The sequence below is a fragment of the Taudactylus pleione genome, unplaced genomic scaffold, assembly GCF_031769625.1.
Source record: "Taudactylus pleione unplaced genomic scaffold, aTauple2 ptg000089l, whole genome shotgun sequence".
In the NCBI taxonomy this organism is placed as follows: Eukaryota; Metazoa; Chordata; class Amphibia; order Anura; family Myobatrachidae; genus Taudactylus; species Taudactylus pleione.
Window position 1 is genome coordinate 11,060,139 of NW_028284491.1, and position 17,861 is coordinate 11,077,999.

At 43.9% G+C, this 17,861-nt stretch overlaps 1 protein-coding gene across 1 annotated transcript in view; it reads right to left on the bottom strand.

The window, feature by feature from the left end:
• Nucleotides 1-17,014, bottom strand: part of MAP3K12 (mitogen-activated protein kinase kinase kinase 12) — a 135,815-nt gene extending 118,801 nt beyond the window's left edge. The window contains exon 1 of the mRNA XM_088469172.1: nt 16,769-17,014. The gene's annotated coding sequence lies outside the window, so the exon portion shown is untranslated. The remainder of the gene's footprint in view (nt 1-16,768) is intronic.
• Between the last annotated feature and the right edge of the window lie 847 nt (nt 17,015-17,861).

A 17,861-nucleotide genomic window follows, 5' to 3' on the forward strand; every position in this document is an offset into this window, starting at 1 on the left:
TAAATAGACCACTTAGGGGTAGATATTCTAAAGTTTCTAAAAATTAAAAGTGGTGGTGTTGCCATAGTAATCAACAAGATTCTAGCTATCATTTCTCTATTGCATTCTAGAACATTATAAGACATAGGGCGGGATGCAGCAAAGCAAGAAATGCGGTCAAACTCCTGCTGTTTTTGGGGGTCTGACCGCATTTGTCATATGCATCAAGCCCCATAATGAGTATAACCAGTGGCTTTGATGCGGTGGGTAACGCCATCTTCAGATGGCGTTGCCCACTTCTATTCACGACGCCCCTCCAGGGAGGGACACATTCGGCACACCTAGAAAATGGGGGTGACACGTCCTGTTTTGTAAAACGGACCCCGCAGCTGCCCCCTCAAGCTGTCAATCAGGCTGCAGCTTAGGGGGCACTGCGTGCAACGACACAGGATCCGTTCTGCACATGCACAGACAGGGCCCTGTGCATGTACAGTCCTCCAATTATTATAGTTGTACGCAAACCACAGGGTTTGCATACAACTATGAATCTGCTAATAAGCACTGTATTTGGCTACGTGTATTTCAATGATCTCTAGCATCCAATCTGAGCTAACTGAAGTTAATTGAATTTAAATTAGCTTCTGTCACACTTGCGGCATGCCCAGCAGTACTTACAGAGGTGGTGAGCTTCCCCCAAGCTCTCACCTCACGGTGAGTAGATGGCGTGTGTTGCAGAGAACGGTCACCGCAACTTTTCCCACCCGTGGGACACTGCGGCGAATAGATGGGGAAGGTGCGGGTCAGGCTCTTTTACCGGAGCAAGGAGAATTTTGCCCCTTTAAAATCGGGCAGGGCACGGCACGGCACTCTGCTAAAACAGCCTAGAGGAAACACTATAAAATATAATACAGTAGCCTGTACAGTAACCTCTACTAATCAACATGCAATTATTTTTAATCTAGTCCAAGTTACACAGAAGGGGTAATTAATGAATGGATAATGCAATATCACTGTCATGCAAAAGCTGCTAATGATGTCACACTTCTGCATTTCCATTTGTGCGTATGGCCTCATGTATGGATTCGGAGATCCCATTTAACTGTGGACGATGGGCATATACTAGTGTATAATTCGGCCGTATCTGGTTAAACACCATATTGCTAAGATTATATTGTTGGATCCCATTATCTCAGCAAGCCCAACGTATGTTGAGTGCTACCATTTTGGTGAGAACTCTGTTTGATGTTAGGTCTACTAATTGGGAAGCATCTGGTCTAGGTCGGTGAATTCAGTTTATATTATAGACCTCTGTCACCAGTTACTCTGTAAAACTGGCCATGCAATTTATTATGTTTACTCTATTGATCTAACTGTTTTGGATGTTTTTTATTTCAAATTGCACATGCAAATCTTGCAGCGCTAATACTTTTTATTCCTGGAAAGCATTGCTATTTAAATGCTGCATAAATTAGACAGCATTTTTTACAATTAATTTAATCTAAAATCCAAGTTGTATTATATAATACTGTTTTTCCACCTAAGTCCCGGATCTGACCCGAGATTTGGAACATACTGTAGTGCTCGATTCAGACCCGCTCGCTAAGTGCATTCGCACGCAGTGAAAGTATGCAAATCTGCAATCCCACGGCAAAGCATTAACAAGCCCACTATGTCTTAGCGTACGATCGTGGTGTGTAACTAGACACCAACTAGCCTGTCTTAAGACGCCCATTAATGCACGTCATCTCCAGGAAGTGTATGCAACCATCGGTAACATCAAGTACCATTGGATGCATACAGAGTACTTGTGGTTGACCATACCCTACCGCAAGCACTGCGAGCGCTTAAGTGTAAAATTCAGCCAAGTGACATGTACTATTATGCTGCGTCTTAATTATGCATGCATCTGAAACGGCGTTGAGATGCTCAGGCACGCCTGAGAGGGGGTCCACCCCCGTTTTCATAGCCCATCCCTTGTCACCACCCACAAACTGTTTCTTCACTCATTCTAGCGAGCTGTCTATGCGCAGCAAGCGAATACTTCCCGATCGCATGGACTAGTTCATACACGCGCATTGCGATGCGTACTCATGCGCAGATTGCAAACATCGGCTGGCTGCATGCAAACGCGGCCTAGCGAGCTTGTCTGAATCAGGCCCACAGTTCCAAAATGGGTCAGACCTGTGACAGACTCCTTTTCCACTACGATGTCGATCCAGGTTATTCCCGGATTGGTGCCGTTCACACTGCTCACGGGTGCAGTGGAACACTTCTCCTGGCGTTTGGAGATGACATCAGCTCCAAGCGCTGAGAAACCCGGAAGTCCCCATGCTGTAAGCGGGACCCGGGTCAAACGATGGGGGTTACCGGTTTACACTGCAGGGTTTCACAGGTCGTTCCCTTGTTAAACTCTGCAAGTTACCTGGGTTGGATTGCCGGGTCACTAGACACTAGAGTCCAACCATTGCCCCTATTACACCTAGCAGCAACCCGGGTTAACCTGGCAATAACCCGGGTTTTAGCTGTGTTCTAAAAGGGGTATAAATAAGCTACATTCAAATATATGTCTGTAAAAGTTTCAGGAGTTTGAATTCAATTTTCCTGGCACAACGAGTGCGGATTCAGAGGTGGACGCTAATGCGTGCGCGGTTGCAAATTTTTGTGGAGTCGCAGCGACAGTAATATGTAAATGCTAGTCTCAGCCTTCCCCCTGTGTACTAGTGTGCACTGGACAGAGCAGGCCCTGACACTCCCACTTTCAATGCCCATGGGCAGAGCAAATCTGCTGGTGGTTCCAAACACTCCACCCTCGTCCCACCATCACGTTTACCATCGACCCTTGCATCAGCCTATGGCAAGCGTAGCGTCTCCTTCTTAAATTGCTCTAAATATGGCTGCGGATCTGTGTTTGGGAACGAAGCCCCATTCACTGATACACATGTGACACTCAACCATGAGACTGCCTTTTTTTTGCATTCACTTTAGACCACCTCCCAGTCACTGCCCAAGAATGCCCATGGGTTTGCTCCACCAATTGTAATGCCAGCACCTCTGTATGCAACAGCGAGCTCTGCGTACACTCAGGAGAATGCACGCGCCATTGGGGTTTTCAGGAGCTTACACGCATGCGCAGTAGAAATAATTGCTCAACTGCGCAAACATCAGCATAGCGTCCACCTCTCAATCAGACCCCCCCAGACCCGCTCACCTCTGCCAAGCCCCGCTATCGCAGTGCCAATCGCAGTGCCAACCTGGCGGAGGAGGCAGCCAAAGGTCGGCAACTATGCCTATAAATGAAAGGACTACTACATGCAATAACACGGCAATCACGGACAACTACTCCTAATGGTAGTAATATATTAAGCTGTTGCATGGGGAAGCCTATTTAACAAATACTGCAGTAGTATTTGTACTTTGACAAAACCATCTCAGAATAACATATATGTTTTGCTGTTGCTATTGCCTACTGTTGACTACATGAATGTCAGCTACCAACACTGATCTATCTATAGGCAACAAGAGTGGCCTCTACAGGCTTTAAAATCATTATAATGACAATAATCCTGTTGCTGTCAGTAGTATTTTTCTGGAAATATAAGTAGTGCTGCAAGTATTTACAATGGATTTCTATTGTGCCATAGACAACAAAATATTATAAAGGTGCTGCTAAGACAACATATAGGGGCAGATTCAATTAGCAGCAGGGACTTACCGCAGGGTGTTAGCTATTCCATTATTTCCCGCACAGCCTGTGGCTAAAGTGTGGTAAGCCATAGCTGCTGGGTTAGGTGCCCGAAGCTTTGCAATTGCCGTGGATTTCTGTTTGCACATCAGGAGGTTGTGAGCAGAAATCTGAGTTGAGTGCATCCCCGGGGCTAGTCGTGGGCTTACCACAGGCAGTAATTGAATAGCTACAGGCACTTAACCCAGGAGCTCAAACCCCACGGTAAGTCCCGCTGCTAATTGAATTTGCTGCATATAGTTTTATCACTAATTATTTCTATTAAACAAAACTCTTTCATATAGGATCAATTAATATGTTCAAGATCTACATACAAAATAACTTTCCTTTCCTCTGGTACTGCCCATTGCTGAACATCACAGGATTTCATCTTTAAACGAGGAAGCACATTATAGGGGCTTCATGCTGTGTTAAGGTGCGTACACACTGCTACACACTAGACGATTCGCACCATGAGCGATATCGTCTAGTGTGTCCCCTGCAGGGGTGTGCTTTATGTCGTTAACGACATTGAGCACACACATTGAACGATATCAAGAATGATATCGTTCAGTGCCGGACACCCTCCCTCATCCCCGCAACATGCAACAACCTGACAATATCGTCAGGTTGGCCTGCATGTTCGGGAGATGAACGACAATGACAAGCGACCCGCGGGAGAGTGCATCGTTGGTCGTTATTGTTCATCGTTTTAGCGTACACACTGGGCAATATAGTGAACGATAACAATATCGTTCAGTCGTTCAAAATATCGGCAAGTGTGTACGCAAGTTGTTTCTTTGTACATGTAAAATGCGCTCAGAATGAGACGCGTCCAGCTATGAATGCCTTGCAAAATGCAAATCAGGAGCAGATGCGCTCATTATATGAAAGGAGGTGTGGCTACACAAAGATAGTATAAAATCAGTTTGCAATGCATACGCATTACAGTACATGGCCGGACAGTGTAATTCAGAGTAATAAGTAGCTTGTGAGAAGCACCCACTGACAGGAGCATGGCATAGCACCCAGCAGCTTGGACACAAGTATTCACTATTAGGATGGCAGGACAGTCCCATAATAGCTGCATGTTTAGCTGGATGTATTTAGATGCTATAATGTATCAGACTAAAACTGAAGTGCAACAACTTTATTTAGTACATTTCTCATGTAAATAACACATAAATAAAATCTATTTTTTCTTTTATATAGATGAACGAAGAACTTAAGTTTGACATAACATAAGGTCATCGACACACACATTCCACAGCATATATCCTAACCCACTGCTCCATGGGCCTGATTCAGAGCCGGACACTATTTGCGCTCGCTCGTTCAGAAAATAGGGATGGCTAGCCAAATGAACCTTTCGCTCTTTACGGTCTGTTGACGCCTCTATGTCTGAACGAGCGAACAAAACTTGCGGTCGTTTTTTGAAAAAATACGCCCCCTGGCCGCTCGCATCCTACGTCATGTCTGCTATTTATTAGATTAATCGAGTACATCGACCAGGGTATGAACTGCTCGCTATTCTTGTGGTTGGTTTTTGCTACCACAATTTTGCGAGCAGTTCTGGCTATAAAATAACCCAGTGACGTAGTCAATGACGCTGCTGTTTTAATTATGCACACCCTTAAAACGCCCAATTTGACCTTTAAGCACGCCTGCGTTCGGATCTCCACTCCAAGTTTTCAAGCACCTTCCCCTGTTACCACCCACATACGCCTCATTCTGTCACTCAAAATAGCAGGCATTCGCTATTTAGCGAACAAACGATTTTCGGCCGCACTGACTGGTTCGCACATGCGTATTAAAATCCGTACGCATGTGCAGTTGGGCAAACATCGCTCGGAGCGAACGAGCGGCCGCTTACGAGCGGCTCTGAATCAGGCCCCATGCTCCTTCTTCACTAGCTACCCTACCCAAGGGGCGTTCTGTATTTATAATGGGTGCAGGCCCCTGGGTCCGGGGGGGATGGGCACATACCAAACACCCTACACCCATATGTTTTAATACTTACCCCTCCGAAGTCCCACGTCGGTCTGTAGTGTTGGACAAAACACCTGAAATATGGCCCCCTCGCCCATTTTTCCGGCATTTTGCGCACACTCTAGTGCCCAGAGTCTACAGGTGCAGCGCTGAGCACTGCTGGCCGTCGGAGAGAGAAGATGGGGACCGGACAGAGATTGCACCCTCCTCTTTAGAAGCGCACCTGTATCTACCCAATCTGTGTCGCCCCTGTCTGTCTAACCCTCCCCTTTAGAGTGTAAGCTCTCACGAGCCGGGCCCTCATCCCTCACGTGCTTCTCCCTCCCGTACTTATACTATCATGTACTACTAACTCCCCAGTTGGCACCTAACACTTGGTTGCTGACGCCCTGCTGCTTGTGTTATGCAGCTATGTTTAAAAACCATGTCCTTGTCCTGCATTGTTTTGTACTGCTAATAACTGTTTTTGTGCTCATTTATGTACTGTGTAAAGCGCTGCGGAACCTTTGTGGCGCCATATAAATAAAGGATAATAATAATAATGTAAAAATTGAACAAGATGCAAATACTTTTTTAGTTGAAATACACAATAATTAGCTTGTAAAGAGGAGGGCTACTGACAAGTTTATTAGGAAACATGTTAATTGCTGCAAACCAATGTCATTGTACTGTAATCTGTGATTAGATTGCAGCAAAATTATTACGAGAATGTTCGCATAATTTATACTAGCCTACTTTTAAAAAATAATTTCAGGGACATTGTGAAAGCAACACCTATGAGCGCGGTGGTAAAGTGGACGTATACTACAGTGGCGTCCCTCCCTGCTGTGTCACCCGGTGTGGTGAAGGATGCAGGGGGCGTGGCCTAATTGGAAGGGCGTGACCTCATGACCCCAACCCCCCGTGGTCTGGTGCTTATTACTGGGGGGGTGGGGGGGTGCCGGAGGTGTAGTGCGGCTCCCTCACTGTGACAGGAGCCGAGTGCTGCACTTAATGCTACAGTGCAGCACCCGGCTCCTGTCACTGAGGGGAAGTCTGCACCTTGGTGACACACGGGTGCAGCACGCACCCCCATTGTGACGCCAGTGGTGTACTGCTACATCTGAAAAGCATGCCATAAAATTAACTTGCATCCAAATGTAAATAAGCGTCAAAGCAGTTCGTAAGATCTACTTGTTGATGAAAACACATTGATACTTTTTATAAAATGCATGTAGCCATAAGGATCATTGGCCCTCATTCAGAGCCGTACGCTCTGAGCAGAGAGCACGCTCTGCATGAGGGCCGGGCTCCTTTTTCATGGAGCGTCCTCCTGGACGCTCGTATAGCTGTGGGTCACCACCCACAGGCTATACGAGCGTGCATTTTGATGGCCGCGATGGTCGTGACGATCGCGACCATCGAAATTGCGAGCCGGAGCCTGCGGTTGAGGTTTTCAACCGCAAGCTCCGGAGTGATTTTGGCTCTATCAGAGCCAAAATCACTCCCACTGACATCACTAGTGATGTCAGTGGGCCGGCTTCTGACGGGAGGCGTTCCCGTGGGAACGCCCCCGTCAGGGAGGCACGCCCCCGGCACGCCCACCAAAGGGGGCGTGCTGTCAATCAACATTGACAGCACGCCCCCTTTGATCGGACACAACGAGCGAAGGAAAGTCCTTCGCTCGTCGTGTCTGGCGCATGCGCACGACGGAGCTCCCTCCGTCGTGCGCATGCTCAGTGCAGACCATCGACCCACTTGCGAGCGTACAGCCGCTCGCGAGTGGGTCTGAATCAGGCCCATTGTGCCTTATAATCAATGCAGGGAAATTATACTAATGATGCCATTTGAATTAATAGATCTTCGTTCTTTTTAATATAACAGCTTCATAATGGGGGTAAAGTGCAATCAGGAGATTGCTGGACTCTTCAGGGAGTCAGGGAGATTGCTGCTATTTCAGGGTGTCTCCCTGATAATCAAGGAGAGTTGGCAAGTATGGCATAACTGGGAAGCATATGGAAAAATTCAGCCAATCAAATACTGTCACCGGTTGTCATCGTCAACAGTTCGCAACTTGTACTAGAAATCGAGCAACCGCAAGTGATCTGACCCCCAAATATTCGCAGACGTCTTACTCTTCTTCAGCCACATCTACGCAAAACCTCCTAAATACGACTCGGTTGGGATGCATACAGCGATTTTGTAATCATGCGCATATATTTATGCATTTAGGTCCAACTCTACATGAGCCCCATAGTGTTCACTTTGCTGTGACCCAATTAAATAGTCCCTGGCTTCCTCATGAATCCCCTTGCAATAAATGACTTAGAAGTGTAAGCAGTGACGTCAAGGAAGCAGCAATCATACATAATGCACCCCAGTTAGGTTCTGTGGCGGAAGGTGGATTGCATGCATATCATAATATGGCTCTGGCCCTATGCAGGGCAGGATTAAGTACATTTGGGGTGGGTGACTGTGCAAATCTATAACAGGTGTATTGGTTTCTTAGTGGTCCTTATCTGCACCTCTAAAGTCCAAGGCTGATTGGGTGAGTCCAGGCTCCCGCTTAGTAAATGACAATCTGAATTATTTATATTATTATATCTCAATTTAATTTATCATTGTGAAATTGAATGACAAGCTAATATCTATAATATTATAATCTTTGTATTAGAGGAAGATGGCTTCAATCTAATCAGTGACTCCTGGACAAAATCAGTCTGTTATTGGGGTTAGAGGAATCCAAAAATATAATCTATGCCTAACACTTTTATCACACATACTAATACCCCTTTTACACCGACCTAAAAATCCCAGGTTGATGCGCATCTACCTGGGATCTCTGTCTGTGTAAATGGATCCACCCAGGTCCAGGGACCCAGGGATTCAACTTGGGAACTTTGCAGGGTTTGCCATGGGTCATTCCCGTGGCATCCTGCAGTGTAAATGGCGCGATCCGGATTGTGCCGCATGCCACCCGATTGGCCGGCTTCAGTGGCACTTGGAGATGACATAATCTGTAGGCGTCCACTGCAATGCTGGAAGAGCCAGGTCACTGCAGACCCGGCTCTGGTGTGAACGGCGCCGAATCGGGAATATCCTGGGTCGGCGCCGCAGTATGCAAGTTTGGAATCCTGTTCCAATCCCCGGGTCAGACCATAAACTTTGGAATAAAAGAGGTATAAGATCGCAATCCAATTAGGTGCAAGTTTGCAGTGTTATAAATGGAATTATGGATATTTTTTTATATATGTACCATATACTTTCCCCTCCCTTTTTGTTTTGTGTTTTTATACAATCATGTATAAAGTTGGAATAAACACTTTTACCTCTCATCTGCAAGTTCAAAAACCCCTCTCCCATCAATACAACACTCACATAGCTGTTCCACATCATTTACACCACCACATACCTGTCCTACATCATTTACACCTCCACATACCTGTCCCACACCATTTACACCTCCACATACCTGTCCCACACCATTTACACCTCCACATACCTGTCCCACATCATTACACCTCCACATACCTGGCCCACATCATTTACACCTCCCACATACCTGGCCCACATCATTTACACCGCCACATGCCTGTCCCACATCACTTACACCTCCACATACCTGTCCCACATCATTTACACCTCCACATACCTGTCCCAAATCATTTACACCTCACATACCTGTCCCACATCATTTACACCTCACATACCTGTCCCACATCATTTACACCTCCGCATACCTGTCCCACATCATTTACACGTCCACATACCTGTCCCACATCTTTTACACCTCCACATACCTGTCCCACATCATTTATACCTCCACATACCTGTCCACATCATTTACACCGCCACATGCCTGTCCCACATCATTTGCACCTCCACGTACCTGTCCCTCATCATTTACACCTCCCACATACCTGGCCCACATCATTTACACCGCCACATACCTGTCCCACATTATTTACACCTCCACATACCTGTCCCACATCATTTACACCTCTACATACCTGTCCCACATCATTTACACCTCCACATACCTTTCCCACATCATTTACACCTCCACATACCTGTCCCACATCATTTACACCTCCACATACCTGTCCCACATCACATACCTGTCCCACATCATTTATAACTCCACATACCTGGTCCACATCATTTACACCTCCCACATACCTGTCCTACATTATTTACACCTCCATGTACCTGGCCCACATCATTTACACCGCCACATGCCTGTCCCACATCATTTACACCTCCACATACCTGTCCTACATCATTTACACCTCCACGTACCTGGCCCACATCATTTACACCGCCACATGCCTGGCCCACATCATTTACACCTCCACATACCTGTCCCACATCATTTACACCTCCACATGCCTGTCCCACATCATTTACACATCCACATACCTGTCCCACATCTTTTACACCTCCACATACCTGTCCCACATCATTTATACCTCCACATACCTGTCCATGTCATTTGCACCTCCACGTACCTGTCCCTCATCATTTACACCTCCCACGTATCTGGCCCACATCATTTACACCGCCACATACCTTGCCCACATCATTTACACCTCCACATCCCTGTCCCACATCATTTACACCTCCACATACCTGTCCCACATCATTTACACCTCCACATACATATCCCACATCATTTATACCTCCACATACCTGTCCCACATAATGTATACCTCACCATTCCAGTCCCACATCATTTATACCTCACCATTCCTGTCCCACATCATTTATACCTCACCATTCCTGTCCCACATCATTACACCTCCACATGCCTGTCCCACATCTTTTATACCTCACCATTCTTGTCCCACATCATTTATGCCTCACCATTTCTGTCCCACATCATTTATGCCTCACCATTTCTGTCCCACATCATTTATGCCTCACCATTTCTGTCCCACATCATTTATACCTCACCATTCCTGTCCCACATCATTTACACCTCCACATATCTATCCCACATCATTTATACCTCCACATACCTGTCCCACATAATGTATACCTCACCATTCCTGTCCCACATCATTTAACCCATTATTAAGCTTTTCAGAGAAATTCTCCTGAAAACTGAAGTGTCTTTATTGGCCAAATTATGCTTCTTAAACCCCTCCAAGTGCATAATAATCCATTGGGAGGGGTGTACTAGAGGTTCTGCACTGTGTCCCATTATATTTACCTGAAAATAAAGATTTTCCCTACCTTTTCACCATCTCAGGGCAGTGCGCACAAAAATGTTTTAAATTCTTCTGAAAAATCGATGCGAGTTTGGAATTGTATGAAATTCGCAGTGCGGACATCTCACAGAATCCACCTTGCACCTAATTGGATTGATCCCCAAGTATTAGAACATAAATAAATGAATTCTTTCCTTTTAAGTGAAATTTTGTTGGTAGACTCATTTTAGTAGTGTGTATTCCCTCGGCTTTCATTCATATAAAGTCAAGGTATTTAGAAAACACTTTTAAAAAGAAAAACTGTTTCATAAGCAGTTCCTTTATGTTGCATTTAATATGTTTAATTAAAATGTGCTAACTTTTATTGGATAACTGGTTATTTTCAAACATACTGCAATAATTAGGGAGCTCAATAATTACTATTTGCAGATACTGAATTTCTCACTGCACAATTCAAGGACAAAAATTATTCTGCTAAACCTAAAAATACGTACATTGCAAGCATTTACTATTCCATCTAGGATGAGATGTTATCCCTTAACTAACATTGACATTGACAGAAGTATCAAAGGGTAGAAATGTTTAACATATTTTCATTATTTACAATAAATTCCGGTCCTTTCCTGGCATTCACCAAACTCATTTAGCCTAGTCATATGTGAAGTGTCTTAAGATGTGTGAATTAGATACATCAGAGGTGTAGCAGGGCGATAATGCGCCGCCGGGGCCTGGAGGTCAAGCTTCTGGTGTATCCCCAGGATGCGCAGGGCAACTCTCTGACAGATCTGCAGGCTGCCGGATGTAGTTCCAGACCAGTGATGATCATACGTATAAACGTCTCTTAGGAAGCCTATCTTTTTTTCATCTACTACAGGCAGGAACAAGTAAACGATGATGATGATGATGATGTTGATGGGCTGTAGTAAACTAGACGCATATGCTGCAATGCAGTAGCGTACTCATCTCACTGTATGTGACCCCATATTGCTAACCAGTATGGACTGAGCTAATTTCTAAGAGAGAATATTGAGATAACTTTTTAGTATCTTTAAGCAATCACCATGACCACAGCTGTCCCCACTCCTTACCCAAGCTAGGCCTCAGCACAGACTGCACTCCTCCCAGCCAGGCAAGTCTACTCCCAGATTATGAAAGTTGCTGTGATGGTTACCCTCAATCCACAATCTACTATATAAAAGCAAAAATTTGTCCTTCTGTCTTTCTATACAAATCCACAGTTTACAAGCCAAGATCGTGAAATTTGAAAACATGCACGAGGCAACTAAAAAAATGTTCAATTGAAATGAATTACTGTTAATTTCCAATTATTTAAAAAAACACAATTTTGCCTGTACACTCATTGTGGGCCTCACGGCATATGGGTACGGCCTCGGAGCGAGCGTTTTGTGTTCTCATGTTTTGTCATGATCTTAATGTTTATTATCAAAGAGAGCTTTAGCAGGCTTTCCCAGCATTCTCAGCTCTCTGACTATACCAAATTACACAACAACATTGACTTCTTTCTTCGAACTGTGTCAAAATGATGACTTTGTATTGTGAGCTCTCAAAATATCACACATGGAATGCTTCTGGAAAAGTTTTCATGCGCAGAAAACAGGGAGTCGCTGTAGATGGTCATCCTGGTATCAGAGCAACAGAAGCTCTTGGCCGTGTTTACACTGTACATTCGAACACATTTTAAATGCTTCTAGCCCCGACGTTTGCTTTACACAGTTATAGGTCCTACTTCCTTCAAAGACCTTAGGACTGTTGATGGGGAAGTTGTCACATTTTTCGTGAGGCCTGCCTAAGGACAGGTTTGTTGAGGATGATGTGTAAACAAACATTCTTAAATTCCCGGGCAATGCCGGGTATTCCAGCTAGTAACTACTAAAACTAAATAAAAGACAACAAGATCCCAACATTGAATTTTTTGTATATAAACCAGGAAGGACATAAACATACATATACATAGTAAGTCTATTAAAATGTAAAGTTAAATAAAGTTCTTATTCTACCCCACCAGCAGGCTCACACACCTATATAACTGATAAACAGTGTACAAAGAGGCTACCTTACATAAGGCAGAAGTCTGAAATGATAGAATACAGCAGGGATAAGCAACATCCCACTGTCCCACAGCATGACAATTATGACTACTGTGACCTCTATGGCTTTGTCCTTGTTTACAAATCCACCAATCTTCAGCATGGAAGGAAAGTATATATCATTAGGTATATGTAAGCCAATCACACAAACACCCAAGAATGACGAATGATAAGGAAGCACTATAGGGTCTATGTACTAAGCCTTGGAGAGAAAGTGGACTGTGATAAAGTATCAACCAATCAGCTCCTAACTCCTGTGCAAATTCCCGGGTATTTGGTCGAGACCCCCCTTTCACACTACAGTGTCTACCCGGGAAATTCCCAGGTAGACCCCTTTCAGACAAGAGCAGGGTTTTTCTGCTTACCTGCCTCTTCTCTGCCGTCTGCTCCTACTAGCCTATCCCCTCTCTGGCTGATGATGATGTCATCATTCAGCAGCCGGAAGCCGGCCAATCATAATGCAGATATATATATTTTTTTTATTATAATTTTTTTCAAATTTATTTTACTTCCCTGGTGGTCCAGCGGGAGTGCGGGTGGCCCGCTATGGCACAACCAGCCGGCGCTGGGGGTGGTGAGCAGCAGCGCTGAGCGTGCTATAGGACGCTCTGCGCTGCCAACTCAAAGCAGCAGCGCTGAGCCTCCTATAGGACGCTCTGCGCTGTCAACTACATGTAAAAGCTGCTTGGTGCTGCCCGGGAGTAGTAAATTCCCGGGTAGCACCATTCAGACAGAAGCAGAGTAATTTCCTGGGACTTAAGTCCCGGGAAAAACCATGGTCGATTGCAGTGGCGGCCACCCGGGAACGTGTTCCCGGGTAGATACCTTTCAGACAGACACGGCTACCCGGGAATTTGACTGAGGCAGGCCAAATTCCCCGGAATCTCGAGATGTCTGAAAGGGGTATTAAGAGCTGATTGGTTGGTACATTATCTCTCTACACTTTATTTCGCTACAAGGCTTAGTACATAGACCCCCTATCTTTCTCAGCATTGATTTGTCTTAAGGATAAAACAGATAGGATACTAGACAGTTGTAGCTAAATATAAACACATTACTTATTACTGTTTTAATAAAGTATACTATCAATAAAACACAACTTTTGCAATACATTCATTCCCAACAGTGGCTTTACTTGCTCTACAAAAATTCCAACTTATAAAAAACAATAATAACCACTATTTTATATATTATATTATAACCATTATTTTAACTAATAATATTATACAAAAATGTCCAAACACAATTATAACATGTAATGACTTATTGGGACACATAGGATCTCAGCTGACACAGACACCCCTTGAGCTTAGTGGTTAAGTGTAAATATGACCTCCTCATATCACTGACCTTCCTCATACACATTACACCTGGCTTATTCAATGCATTCAACATTAAACAAATACAACACTAATTCCTAGAAACACAATAGACATATTTAATCTCAGTCAGATAAAAATTCAGACAATTCTACCAGGAAAGCCGGCCACTTGTTGCATGTGATTATAGGAGTTTTATTTCTATAAAAGGATAATGTATGGTATATTAACTATATTTATTTAATTTCTGGAGTATGCGCATTTACATAGATACAACTGTATGCCTTGCAGGGAGACAGAACAAAGCAGTGCCTAGGGTAATTGATTTAGTGGGAGCCCCCCCATGATACACAGCTTACATGAGAGGTTTGCTGGTGTAACCTCATCGCTCAGGGAGGATCTCCCCTCCCAGCTGTTTTAAGCCCTTCTAGACTTTCATATTATCTGTCACTTAATGTTTTCTTACTAATAATAAATTAACATCGATCCAAGCCTGTGAATGCTCAGCATTTCTGCCATTGGACACATAAATACATTTAAATTATAGACTCCACAGGGACCAAAATTCAAAAGCTCTGCACACTCCAAACCTCCAAACCGAAATACAATTCAAGACACAGTGTCATCACTTCACATCAACATAAAAGATCCATAGTCAGCATCGTATACACTAAAGTAGGTATATAGTAAATTCATACTCTGAATACTGAAACTCAGCAAGAGAAAAGGAACAATACTTTACAGTAATGTATACAAATCAGCTAGTTGTTATGTACACCATACTTTTAGTATACACTATTCATCAGTGATTTTCAAACTTTTCCAACTCGAGGCACACTACACAAAATTATAAAATTGCCAAGGCATACTATCTGGCGATGCTGCGTGCGTGACCAATGAAAAAACATATACATTGGCTCCCATATAAAAAATACACATACATTGGCCTCCACAGGAATAAAACTCACTACTTTGGCCTCCTCAGGAATAAAACAAACTACACTTGTACTGTACATGTGCGCTGAGCTGACCGCCGTGGCACACTTGACAACTGCTCGCAGAACACCAGTCTGCCATGGCACAGTGGTTGAAAAACATTGCTATACATGATGTTGCTGCAAAAGCACAATTATTCCACATTAAAAACAATTAGGCAAACAAACGCACAGTTTCAGATCACTAAGACCACACTTCTATAGGCCATAAAACACATCTGTACCATACAGAAAACATAAAATCAATGATTAATGGCTAATTCATAATCTCTTTCCAAGTCAAGATGAATACATTAAAGATTAACTCTCTTGATACAAATATACCTGCAAGGAAGGCTATTATTATTTTATGCCCAGCTACACACAGCCATATAGTTCATCAGATCATGCAGCTTCTGCATAAAAGTGCCCTTATGGTAAAAAAAAACAGCAAATGTGCTATTATATCTGTACACATCTGTCCAGATGTACATACACATATGTGCAGCGTGTTTGCCTTGCACACACGGATATATACATGTCCTAAATCCCCCCTCCCCCCTCCATGCTTGTGTGTAAAGCTCCAGAAATACCACACCCCCTAATTTTAGGATGTATCTCTACTGCCCCTTAAAGCCTAGTTCCGGAATTGCAGCCTATAACTAAAATAGACACAGTATAAAGATAGAGGATCGTTTTTTACAAATTAATTAGTTAATGACTTGATGCCTTAGGAGTTTTACTCACATTTAACCTTCGTCTTTCTATTTATTGATTTTGTAACTATGCAGACTAGGCCTGCTCATCGGATAATGCTGGTGTTTATTTGTCACTATGTCACCATTATATATATCACTAGGTTTATTTACCCAGAGAAACCCTCCTTTACAGACGTCTATCTTATCTTCCTGTAACCTTCATCCATCTGTCATGTCATCTTCCTGTGCCAAGTGTTATCCTTCCATTTTGCTGCATCTCTCTGAAGCTTGGGTCCATTTTGTTGCGTCTCCACATTACCTTCTTACCTATATCACTGTCCATTTTAATGCAGTATATTATACTAGCCAATGCCATATACACTAAGCATTATTCTGTGTATATGTAAATATCCTGATCTGTTGCAGTCTGTTTCTCTGCCTGATGAAGATAATGGCAATGTTACAACCAGGAGTGTGTTAGCAGCAATCATCTGTGTATTGTGTGCACGAAGAGACATACATACACAGTCATCTTAGGGGTAAAAGGCCTATTACACCACCCGAGAAGACAGACAATGCAGATGAGCTCTCTACTAACATCAAACAGTATTTATGAAGCAACCAAGGAATATATGGCAAACAGCAGATTATATTTACCCTTGTAAAGCATCACAGATGCACACAAGGAGGACTGATCAGAGACAGAAGCATTGGATACAGATAGAGGCAGATGACATGGACACTGTTAGTGCACTCTCCAAAATGCAGCATCACAACAAATCCACTGTTACCTTTAATCACAGCAGTCTACAGCGACGTCTCAGACTGTCTTTTCTGGTCCTCTCCTTCTCTCTCAGTCTCACACAATAGTGCAGAAGTCTAATGTCCCCAGGGCCTGCTGTCACAGGTTCTGCATAATCCCCATCTGGCTAATTGCAATCTCTGGGAGACAGAGGGCTTGAATAAGGTATGAGGGGGATGGGGATTAGGAGCCCAGAGACCCTTTAATTCTCCCCCTTGGAAGGACTGACGGAGCCCAGTGGTGCACCGCTCCGATGCTGTGGGGGTGGGTGGGTAGGTGGAAGCTGTTTAGTCTTGTGCTGATGGAGAGAGGAGGGTCTCACACACGGATCCTCCCATCCCTCTTCCCCACGGAGGTCTCAGTCACGCCCTGAGCTCTGCACAAACCGGCTCATACAGAATATTAACCCTCTTCAGCACCTTGGACAGCAGCACAACAAAGTGAAGTGGAGTGATTGCGTCTAGCACTGGTTACTATTGGCTTTCTACTCTTATTGATCTGTTGTGTCATTGGTAAGATAGCTTAATGTCACAGTACTGTACAAATCAGTGATGTACACCATAGCACAACTGGGACTATTACAACGTGGTTGGGGGTCCTGAAGGTATACAGCATACGGATTCCTCAAGTACAGGTTGTATGTAATGTTATCTGAAAGGCAATGCAATATAATATTGTCATAGACCCCTGCAGAATTAAGTTTGAAGAATAAGACGAAGGTAGCTGATGCACTGGAATTACCAGCCATCTAGAAGAAGAAAGGGTTATGTTGTAATGCCCCAAAGGTCTTACCCATTTGTAACTCGATCTGGCCAGCAAGCACTGTTAATGGCCTAAGTGTTTTGGAGGCAGATGAGCCCAACGTGAAAATAGAGTGGGGGAGATTCAATAATGTGGCCTTTTGAACCCTCTACCTATCAATCCTAAGTGATCTCAGATTGCAAGACATACAGTCAGGTCCATAAATATTGGGACATTGACAGAATTTTCAGATTTTGGCCTCTATTCACCACCACAATGGTTTTGAAATGAAACAAACAAGATGTGCTTTAACTGCAGACTTTCAGATTTAATTTGAGGGT